The 11099-nt window shown below is 24.5% G+C and overlaps 1 protein-coding gene and 1 long non-coding RNA gene across 2 annotated transcripts in view; both read right to left on the bottom strand.

Moving 5' to 3' along the window:
- LOC105851865 (E3 ubiquitin-protein ligase ATL6-like) overlaps positions 1-159 on the bottom strand; it is a 1530-nt gene extending 1371 nt beyond the window's left edge. The window contains exon 1 of the mRNA XM_073367815.1: positions 1-159. This exon is cut by the window's left edge and continues 1371 nt beyond it. The gene's annotated coding sequence lies outside the window, so the exon portion shown is untranslated.
- An 8729-nt stretch (positions 160-8888) lies between these two features.
- LOC113786223 (uncharacterized) lies at positions 8889-10692 on the bottom strand. Its single transcript, XR_003472401.2, has 2 exons — positions 10550-10692; positions 8889-9335 (listed from the first exon to the last, which is right to left on the bottom strand). It is a non-coding gene; the product is annotated as an uncharacterized lncRNA (long non-coding RNA).
- Between the last annotated feature and the right edge of the window lie 407 nt (positions 10693-11099).

Below are 11099 nucleotides of genomic sequence, written 5' to 3'. Positions count from 1 at the left end.
GGAAAGAGAATGAGTCTGAATCAGTGAAGGGTTGGAGCTTATAAATGAAATGAAATGAAGTTTTTGTTTTGTGTCTGAAAGAAATAGAGAAAACAAAAGTGTTGTGTTGTTGTGTTTAGGACAGTTGAATAAGGAAGGTGTCGTGTAATTGGGGAAGGCTAATAAAGTCGCAGTGGGGTCCGCTATAATATTAGTAATCTCCTGTGTTTGGTCAGAGACGGTGTACAACGTGGACCAACATAATGCAAGTGGAAACTTCCCAAAATCATTGACCAATCTTGTTGGAATGTTTGTCAGCTTGTGTGTCACTAACTTTGTGTTGTGTGTCACTAGTTTGTAAAATTTTCTTTTAATATAATTTTTTTTAAATGTTTGAATGCGATAATTAAAATTTACAAAATAATTAGTTGTGTAATAAAATAAAAAATAAATAAAAACAATTAAAAAATTTATAAAAATAAATAAATGACTATTTGTATTACAATTGAAAAATTTGTAATAAAATATAAATGATTTTTATTCGAAAAAATATGATTTAAAAAATATATGAGTATTTGTATATATTTGGTTTTGTTTTAAATATTTAATCATTATAGAATATTTATTTTCCTATAAAAAATATAATTTATATTTGGTAATCATTGATTTTAAATAATAATTATTTTTATTTTTGTTTTACATTTTATCTTGAATGTCCTATTATTATTTTTTTCTTGTTGACTAATTAAATGAGCTAATATTTCATATATTTTATGTTGTGTCTCATTCTCACTTAAAATTTGAATAACTAATTCTTAATTAGACGTATAATGCCACACATTTATTTCGACTATATTTTGATTTATCTTTTTTGAAGAATGAGTGTTTATAATAAAAAATAAAAGCAAAGTACTGGTTTTACGACAAATACGACATAATATTGGGAATGATAAAGTGTGATTATTTATTTTTGATTATCTTGTGGTTAAATAAAATTATGTGTTGATTTATCCTTCATCTAATCTATAAGTCAAATATTTTGAAATAAGTGTCTTTTTATTCATGAACAATTTATATAGATAAATATTGTTGTTTGTATTAAAGAAATAGAATATGTACTCAAACGCTAATAAGAAAAAAATGAATACAAATTGTATATTACTTTGAAAATATTTAATGTATAATTTAATATTTATTTACAAAATATATATCATTTGCTTTTTTTTAATATTATTGCAAATGTTGTTAATTTAAATGATTTTGTTTCAATTTGTTTATTTATTTTAATTGAAACTTCGTTTTTTTGTTTGTTTGTGAATTAGTTTAATTTTTTATTTTTAATATGTGATGATTATAATTTTATATATTTAGTGGTAATTTATGATTGTTACATTTTAAATATTAAAATATGATTAAAATATTGTAATGAATTAAAAAATAACTGACAATTAAATTAAATTTGTAATGAGAGTTATATTTTTGATTGTTAACTATCTAATTATAGAGATATAAACAAATAATAAGTATGATGGATATAAAAATAAAATGAATTCTATAAGTGTCACATCATACTACTAACTAATTTGACAAAATTAATATTATATGTCCATGTGAATATGATGAACCAACATAATAATTTGGGAGTTTTTATTTTAATATTTATGTTGATATTGATATTTGGTTAATTTTCTATTTTAGTTTTAGATATTTGATTAATTTTCTTAGTAGTTATATATGAATACTATTAATTTTTTAAAATCTATTCAACACTTATTTTTTTTTTCTTTGTATCTATCTGTTTTTATCACATTATCAACTTATTATATTATTCTATCTCTTTTTTGTATATCTCATTTGATATAAATTGAGTGTATGGATGTTTATTAATAACTTTTCTAATTTTTCGCTGCCCTTTTGGCTAAATAAAACTCCAACATGTTCCATAAAAAGATAGATCCAAGTAATGGTTTTTTTGTTTTATTTATTTATAATGGTTAATTAAAAATAGCTAATATGTTTTAGGTTTTAAAAAATATTAAATCCAAACGTTATATTTTCATTTCATATTAAAGATAAATTATTACAAATATATGAATGATTAAAGAGTGAAAGGAAATTGATGAGAAAGAGGTTGTATATTTTGGATCTTCTAAAAAAAACTTTTAATTTTAGAACTTATACAAAATTAGTTTCGTACGTCGTGATATAAGGTGGCTACACCATCTTAAAATTCTTAATAATTTTTAAAAAAAATATTATTATTTTTATTTTATTTATATGAGATATTTTATTTGTTATTTAAACGTTTCTAATAATTTTTTAAAAATATTACTATTTTTACTCTATTTATATGAACTATTATATTATAAACACTTAAATGTTTATAATAATTTTATTTTAAAGTTACTATTACATCTATTTTATTTATATGAGATATTTTATTTTTTATTTCATTTTTTTTAATAATTTTTTAAAAAATATAACTACATCTCCGTCAACTATAAGAAAGACTAATAACAAAGACACCGTTGAAAAGAAGCAAGTGTTTTTTTTATATAATATTTCATTTTGTTATTATTGAAAGGAGATGTATAAATGTTGTTACAGTGGCGGTCTGTATAATGGTTTTTGATTTAAACAGTATATGTAATGGAATTTTTGTATGCATGTTATCTATGTCAATAAATGGATTGTTGTATAAGTGGATAGGGTATACGCAGTAAAAAAAAATCAGTGGTTAAATAGATTTGATAAAGGTGGATAGGGTATAAGCAGTAAAAAAAATCAGTGGTCAAATATATTTGATAAAGTGCTTTGTATCTTCTCTTAAATTATAGATGTCCGTCACATAGTTAATCATCTCCTATTAAGGAATTCATTGAAAGATAACACGTGGTGTGTTATGTTTAAATCGTATAACAATAAATACACTGGTTGCTGTGCAATGTTTTTCTAAAAAATAAAACAGATAAATGAATTTTATAATAAAAAAAAGGAAATAAATAAATAAATGAGGTATTACTATATCCAGAATATTGGAGTGATACATATTATAAAAGCTAGTTGTTAAGGTGGGTGGTGCATCTAAGAAATGACAATAGCTGTCTTAAATATAACAGCAATTTTAATACAAAAGAAATATACTAGCAATTCTATTTAAAGAAAATAGTCAATATTTGAGTTATAATTTTGTTAATAAAAATTAATTAGTTTAATATTTTTTATAGACTAATTTAGCACTGTACTTTATCTACAAAATCAATCAATTTTATACATTTAATTTGAAGAAACTATTAGGTATGAATTTGATTTAATGCATAGAAGTAGTTAAATTTTATATAAAAGTAGTTAAATTTTATATAACAAAATATTTATATTAAAAAATTAAAAAATGAATAATTATTAATTATGACAAAATTGTGAAAATCAAATTATATAAATCTATAAGATAGTTGTAGTTTAATATATATGATAATGAGAGATGAATTTTGACTAGACATGATATGCCATATGTTAATAAATAAGCTAATTAATATAAATATTGTGGTGTATGTTATTGTAATTTAATTTTAGGATCTATAATTGGTGTATTTTATGAGTAGAATTGTTTTTATGAGTTGAATTGTGGTTGTTGAGTTATTATATTTGACTCTAATATGTGAATGTGATATGCTATATGTGCATCTTTCTTGTTACACGAATTAATCTAATCAAATGACATGCATAATGTAAATTGTATTGATATGTGTAGATCTTCCTTATATCATGTAGATTGACACGTGTATATAGACTAAAATTTATTTTACCAAATTATTTAATTATTAAAATTGTATTTTTTTTTTATTAGGCTCAATTTTTAAGATTAGAATAGGGTCTCCAAAATCTTTAAGACGGTCCAAAACTAAATACATAAATTTTTGTAAAACAAATTATAATCCAAATGTCTGTTATAAAAAGAATTGGAGGAAATAATTTATAAAAAAACTACAAGAACAACTACTATAATTATAAAATAAAATAAATTTTCTAGCCTAAATTCTAATTATTTTTTAATTAGACATAATTGCTCTCTTTATATCTTAAAATGTTAACAATGTTATCATTTCTTTACAAAAACATAGAAAATTAATCAAAATCTTCAAACAAAATCAATAAAATTCAACACCAATTTCAAGACAATTCATATATTCATCAAATGCATAACTCAAATATTCAAATAAACTCATATTTTTCATCTCCAACAACATCAAATTCATCAAATAAATAATGAAAATATGAGTTTATTTGAAGATTTGAGTTATGAATTTGATCAAATTTGCATTATATTGAAGATGATAATTAATTTTAAAAGTTTTGTTTGAAAATTTTGAAGAATTTTTGTAAAAAAATGATAAATTTTAAGACATAAAAGATCAAATTGTTAATTTAAATTAAAAAAAAACCAAATGGAAAAAAAATAAAGGACCTAAATGTTACTCGAAATTAAATTAAGGGACTGTGAGAGCAATTATACCTATTAATTATAAAAAATGTAAACAAAATTTGATCTACTACCTATATTTTTGTGAATTTACAAAACTTAAAATTCTTACATGCATTATAATATTATACTTTTTAGTTATCTATTAAAATTTTAAAATTTCGATCACTCCAACGTTTGAGTTCCAGATCCGCCACTGTTGATGTATATAATCAAAAATATAGTCTATATATATCAACATTTCAACTACCATATTCGTATTTTTCAATATGGTGAAAGTATGACCTTAATGAATATTTTATAAAAATAAGTTAATTGAATTAATTTTTTTATAACTACAATATGTTATGTATTCTTGAGAATTGTTTTCTTAGATTTTGGTATAATCCCCCAACACATTTTATATTTTCTTTTATTTAATTTTTAATATTAATTTAAAATGCTGCAAATAATAAATAATTAACTTGGAGATCAGCGTAGTTGAAATATCATATTAATCATGATATGTTTTTGTAATATATTTTTGCTATTAAAAAAAGTAGTTGGGAGCCAAATGACATGAAAGTTTAATACATTTTTTTTTTTATGACAATGAGGTACAAGATCATAGCTCCATGAAAACTCTACGAGAGATATACTTACAAATGGCGCTCAAATGCTTGAGTTAGCAATACCATAGGAGATATACGAGTTAGCTAGATTGCACTTCCACCTATAGGAGATATCCTTATGTATACTAAGTTGTTAAACTAAGAGGTAAGCATTATATTTTGGGGTTTTATTTTTGTGACTCAAAATTAACAGCTTTCACTTAAAGCATTACAGATACATACTTTGATAGGTGACTATCCCAAGGGTGCAATTTTACCCATCCCACATTTCTAACAAGTCACCTGTTTGCACAAAAGTATATTTTCCACATTTCCAAAACTATTTTGTATGTATTCATAATATGATTAAAAGAAATAAGTTTCGGACGTGGATCCTTGATGATTTACATATATGGGTCATGTCCATAATAATGGTCGCCATATTCACAATAAATGATAAGATCAAATTGCAAATTCACCACAAAAATACGACATAAGAATCTAGATATAGTTCTTGAGAGAGAACCTAGATTAACAATGATATCTCCCAATGAAATCCAAAATTGAATAAACAAATTTATCCACTAACCACCAAAATGATCCCCACGTTGTTATTTACACCTACACCTATGAGGGACATGGTCAATCAACTATAAGGCCCAATGAGGACAATAAAATGTCCATGGTCCATACATTAGAAAAAACAAGGAGTTTTATACATTCCGAAAGAAAGTAAGTATCTAAACTTTTCAACTAAACATCATTACAACTAAAATCCACGAAGGTATTTCAAAAAAGAACAAAAGTTACTCGTGATAGAGTAAGGTAGTGTGGATCGTCATTGTGAACAATCTTAGTGTCTAATAATAAAATGATTCGTTGTTAAAAAAAATTCCTTAATTTTTCACCCCAACCTTGTTGTGGGCCACCAACCCTTTTGATATTTACTTGTTAATCATTTATTGATTTTGGTGCTTGTTACTTGATCCCTATTAGTTTAATTGAGTAATCAAATTTTCTTCAGTTTTTTATATTTAACATTGACTAGTTTTCCCATCCTCCTAAACCATTTTAGAAATTGATCCAATTCAATGTTGAAATAGTTAGGAAAGGCTATACAATTTTAATTGTTGAGAGTATACAATATATTATTGACTTTCTGAATATGATTGATCTAATTTTGTATACTACATAATATATACCTCTCGATCGTATCCTAGGTCACTCTTTGAAAATGTATACAACATATATAGTTGAATGGGTCTACATTTGACCGTGACCATACTTATTTAATCTTGGTCAGCTTTTTCTTCCGGAAGCAATGATATCTTGAGGTGAATTAGCACTTTGCCTCTTATCGCAGCCACCTAAATTTTACAAATTAACAAAAACTTTTATTTTGGTAGAAAAATTTTAGATTATAGGAGAACACTCTATGTAATATTAGAACCACCAATTTATCCGATGATTCTCAATAAAATTTATGTATAACATACTAAGTTACAAATCATATAAATTTATATTTTAATTTCAAATCAGAGTTGAACGGAAAGTTCAACCGTATTAATTGTAATTAATAAAATTAATAAATTTTTGTAACTATATAATTCTTTTCTAGAGTTATTTTTATTTATTTGTTTATTGTCAAAACATTAAATTTAAACATTATTTTAAGAGATTCATCCAATTGTGAGTGTCTAGCTCCCTCCACTAAAGAGAAGGAAAACTGACAATAACTTTAATTCATAGCCATAATAATTAATTATTTATATCAAAACTGTCCTTCAATTAAGAAATTAATTTTTGTGTATAAATATATGCATTAATAAATATTTGTAATATGTATTTAAATAGTGAAACCCGATTGATCGCCAATGAATAAATAAATCAAATTGAATATTGAAATGTATCAAATCAGATTTTGTGCTCCATGATTATGAAAATATAGAGCCCTACCTAATTCCACATGGTTAAAATTCATTTTGGTTTTAAAAAATAAAGAGTTTGAGAAGTTTTAATATTTACTTATTTCATAATTTCGTTTTCAATATCATTTGTAATAAATATCATAACTCAATCCGCAAAATATAGTTTAATTGATAATGTTGTAATTTTGGGTCACCAATGTAGCTCGATTGGTATTTTCCGTCAAAAACTATACTTAAACTTGCAAAACATTAAACACCCAAACATAATGTGTGATGCAAGTCGTTGTCTTTTACGAATTTATATGCCTTAGTAGTGCAAATCCTTCATGATTCAACAGAAACTTACCGGAAAAAACCGATGTAACATAATATCAATTCATTGTCTCAAATATTAGAAAGATGTTACCAATAAAAAAACTTAAGAAATAGAAAGAGAAAAAGAAGTTAGGGTTTCTCATTATAAAATATATCATGTGGTTAACAGATAAATAAGGAGAGTGGTTAATTTATTGTTAAGAGAAAAAAGAGTAATGGAAGTAGTGGTTGGACCAAGTCTATAACTAGATGATAATAAAGGAGAGAACAAATATAATAATAATAATAATAATAATAATAATAATAATAATAATAATAATAATAATAATTTTATCTAAAAGAATTTTTTATATTTTTTACTCAAAAATATAAAACATAATAATATATTTAAAACTTTTGAAATGTCCTTAAAATTTTCAACAATCTCCCACGTATTTCAAAAGTATAGAAAGAAACTTAATAAATTTCCTGGTAACATCTTGGATGTAATGCATGTAGCAAGTTATATGAATCAGTCCTAGAATGATAATATTTAACACACAATAAAATTGATGTAGCAAGCTATATGAACAAAGACACTTGACGTATGTTAGCGGTCTAACAATCATATTACACCTCCATAGTTTTTGTTGTTGATGCAATGTTGCATTAATAGGTCGTGCGAGTGCCTAGTTTTTTACGAGTGCTCTAGAGATTTTGTGACACCATAAACCGAAGTGTTACATATTTCGCCAATACATCATGCAAGCATCCCCACTTGACACCGATATAGGTGGTTTCATCAAGTGTATGTTGCAAGTCATAAACCACTCATAAAAAATATGAAAATCACTAAAAACTTTATAGTTTTCCTTTTCAATAATACAATGTCTAACACTGACTCATGTACACCATAAAAAATGACCAAAAACAAAAATGAATTAATGTTTTGTGCTAACAAAACTGACTAGTGACTTGTTCTTACTCATGTGAATCTGGTTCGGTTCCTATCACTTATTTGTTTCAATTAGTTTAAGTCTCATTACTGTCGATGTTCACATATTTATTTCTTCCCGAGCCTTTGTCAAATGATCAACTAGGATAATTTTTATCTGACATCTCATAAATTGAAGATATAACATCTTTATTTAGTATCTACTTAACACACAAATGATAAAGACACAATTTCTTCTATAAAAAAATATTGACTAAGACGTCTATTACTTTAATGTCATATTTAGCAAGTCTATAACAACAAACTCGTTCTTCATAATAAATCTACATATATTTATGCTTAGTTGACTCCGAATTATTTAGAATAAAATAAATCTACTTATAAATTTATTCTCGTTAGTTCAACAATTTCATATATTGTAAATCTGACTTTTATAATATATTTTATTACATCTATTTAGATAAATTCTAAGTGACTTCTCTATAAAAAAAATATGTTAAATTCAATTATAGATTTGTTCCGGTCTACTTGAACAACTATCAAGTGACAACATCCCCGCAATGCAATAAACAAATTCACTCAAATATTTATTTTTATATAAATAATTTTTATTAAAGATTGTTGTGAAGAATTATGGTTGAAATCAAGAAAGAGAGAAATAATTAAAGAAAAAAATAAAACTTGAAATGATTATTTGAAGAATTGTTTTTACAATTAGAGTATGATGCACTTTTATATAGTGTTATTAATGTAACTAACTTAACGACTCCCACCTAACTATAAGTAATTTTAACTACCTCTAATAGTCCCCCATAAATTAGAAGTATGCAACAACATTTCCAACTTGAAAAGAACAATAATAAAAAAAAAATACAATGAAACTAATGAAAGAAAATTATAAGAAAAAAAAATACAAATCACTTCAGCGAAACAACAAAATTCATGTAAAAAGTGGTATCGGCCGAGGTGTATAACTCTCGTCGAAGTATTTGGCCTACTTTAGACTAACTTAAAAATTTCTAGGTGTCTCCACGACACTCACTTCAATATAGAATCAAGAATTCCAATCTTGGATCTTCAAATGTCAAATGTGGCCAATAAAGCTTAACCTTAATATGATGGAAGCACAACGAGAATGAGAAATGTCTAATACTATAAGATAAAAAAACAAATAACATGATAATTGTTTTACTACCATATGGTAGAACAAAGAAAAAGTCAACAATAACTAAAAAGAAAGAAATTATAGTGAAAATATCACTAAAGGAGAATAATTAATCAACAATGAAACTTTTAAAGAATCGTGTCATAAACCACAAAACATCTTCAATGTTGAATCTACAAATATTATGCAATCAAGTTGAGAAAGAATGGAGAATCACAAATTTGGATTCAAAATGAGAAAGAAATGATAAAAAAAATTATGAAAAAGAATATAGCGGAATAATTATTATTGATCTGATACCATGTTAAGAATTATAGTTGAACCCAAGAATAGAGAAATAATTAAAGAGAAAAATAAAATTTGAAATGATTATTTGAAGAATTGTTTTTACAGTTAGATTATGATGCACTTTTATATAGTGCTATTAATGTAACTAACTTAATAACTTCCATGTAATCATAAGTAATTTTTATTATCTCTAATAATTATATTATTGTTTATACAATTACTAATCAACCGTTAATATACCAAAAAATATTTTTTATTTTTCAAACATACTCATATAAAATATCAAAGTATAATATTTATACAATGAAATACAATTTCTCAAACTATTATATGATATCACAACAAAATAAATTTTCACAATATGCATATTGCGACCTCGATAGTTAACAACATTCACTCTGCTACAAAATCAGGCAATACTTACCAGAACAACACAATTCAACGGTACATAAGCAATTAGACTCTTATCTATTAAGCCAAAACACAAACATTGCAGGTGCGATAGAAATCAAGCGGTGCATAATTAATTGTTGGTTAATACTTTTGAGTTTTCACCCAAAACTAAAAAGGATTAACCAACTAGCTACACTTCCCTAGTTATTAGGATTATTTTAACAGAAGATAAAATCAAACAAAAAATTACGGTTCCTTCATCTAATCAACTCATTAAGAATCTCAAAACCATTTCTCAAACAAAAAATAATCTCAAAATCATTTCCTACGCTTCCAACGTGTTATCATTGGCACTAATACTTGCAGAAATAATCAATTTCATTTCATATTAAATCTAACATTTCACAAATCCCAATTAATTCTATACTTCAGAAAACGAATTGTTATAGAGAAAAGGAAATAAGAATGAAAAGAAACCTGAGTATCAAAAGGCTTTAACCATAGATAAGAACTTCACACTTGATAAACAATCGCCTTTTTTTTGTTCTTTTCTTTTGCGGCTTCAGGGGTGAATTATCTACTGTAATCCGGAAAAATGATTTTTTTCATCTATATTTTTTTTATTAAAAAAATTTAAATATACATCATTTTAAAACTAATATAAAAATATTTATTTATTTCACCTTTAACATATCGTAAAATGAAAATGAAACCACAAAATAAATATTTGTAATACATTTTCGTATATTAGTTTTGAGGTGGAGTATATCAATTTTATTTTTAAAAAAAGATATAAATAAAACAAATTCAAATAAAATTTTTCAATAATTAAATCTCTAAGATTTTTGTAACTTTTGTCGCCTATGCAATGCAACTCTATTGGTATCTTCCATCAACAACTTTTACTAAACCTATAAAACAATAAACACCTAAAATTGAGATTTGAGACAATGCAAATAAGAGTTAATTGCATTTTGGTCTTTATATTATTATCAATTCACGGAATTGATCCTCTTATTTTAAAAGT

This window comes from Cicer arietinum, chromosome 4 (genome assembly GCF_000331145.2).
Source record: "Cicer arietinum cultivar CDC Frontier isolate Library 1 chromosome 4, Cicar.CDCFrontier_v2.0, whole genome shotgun sequence".
In the NCBI taxonomy this organism is placed as follows: Eukaryota; Viridiplantae; Streptophyta; class Magnoliopsida; order Fabales; family Fabaceae; genus Cicer; species Cicer arietinum.
Note: the sequence above shows the minus strand (reverse complement) of the source record. Positions and strands in the feature narration are given on the sequence as shown.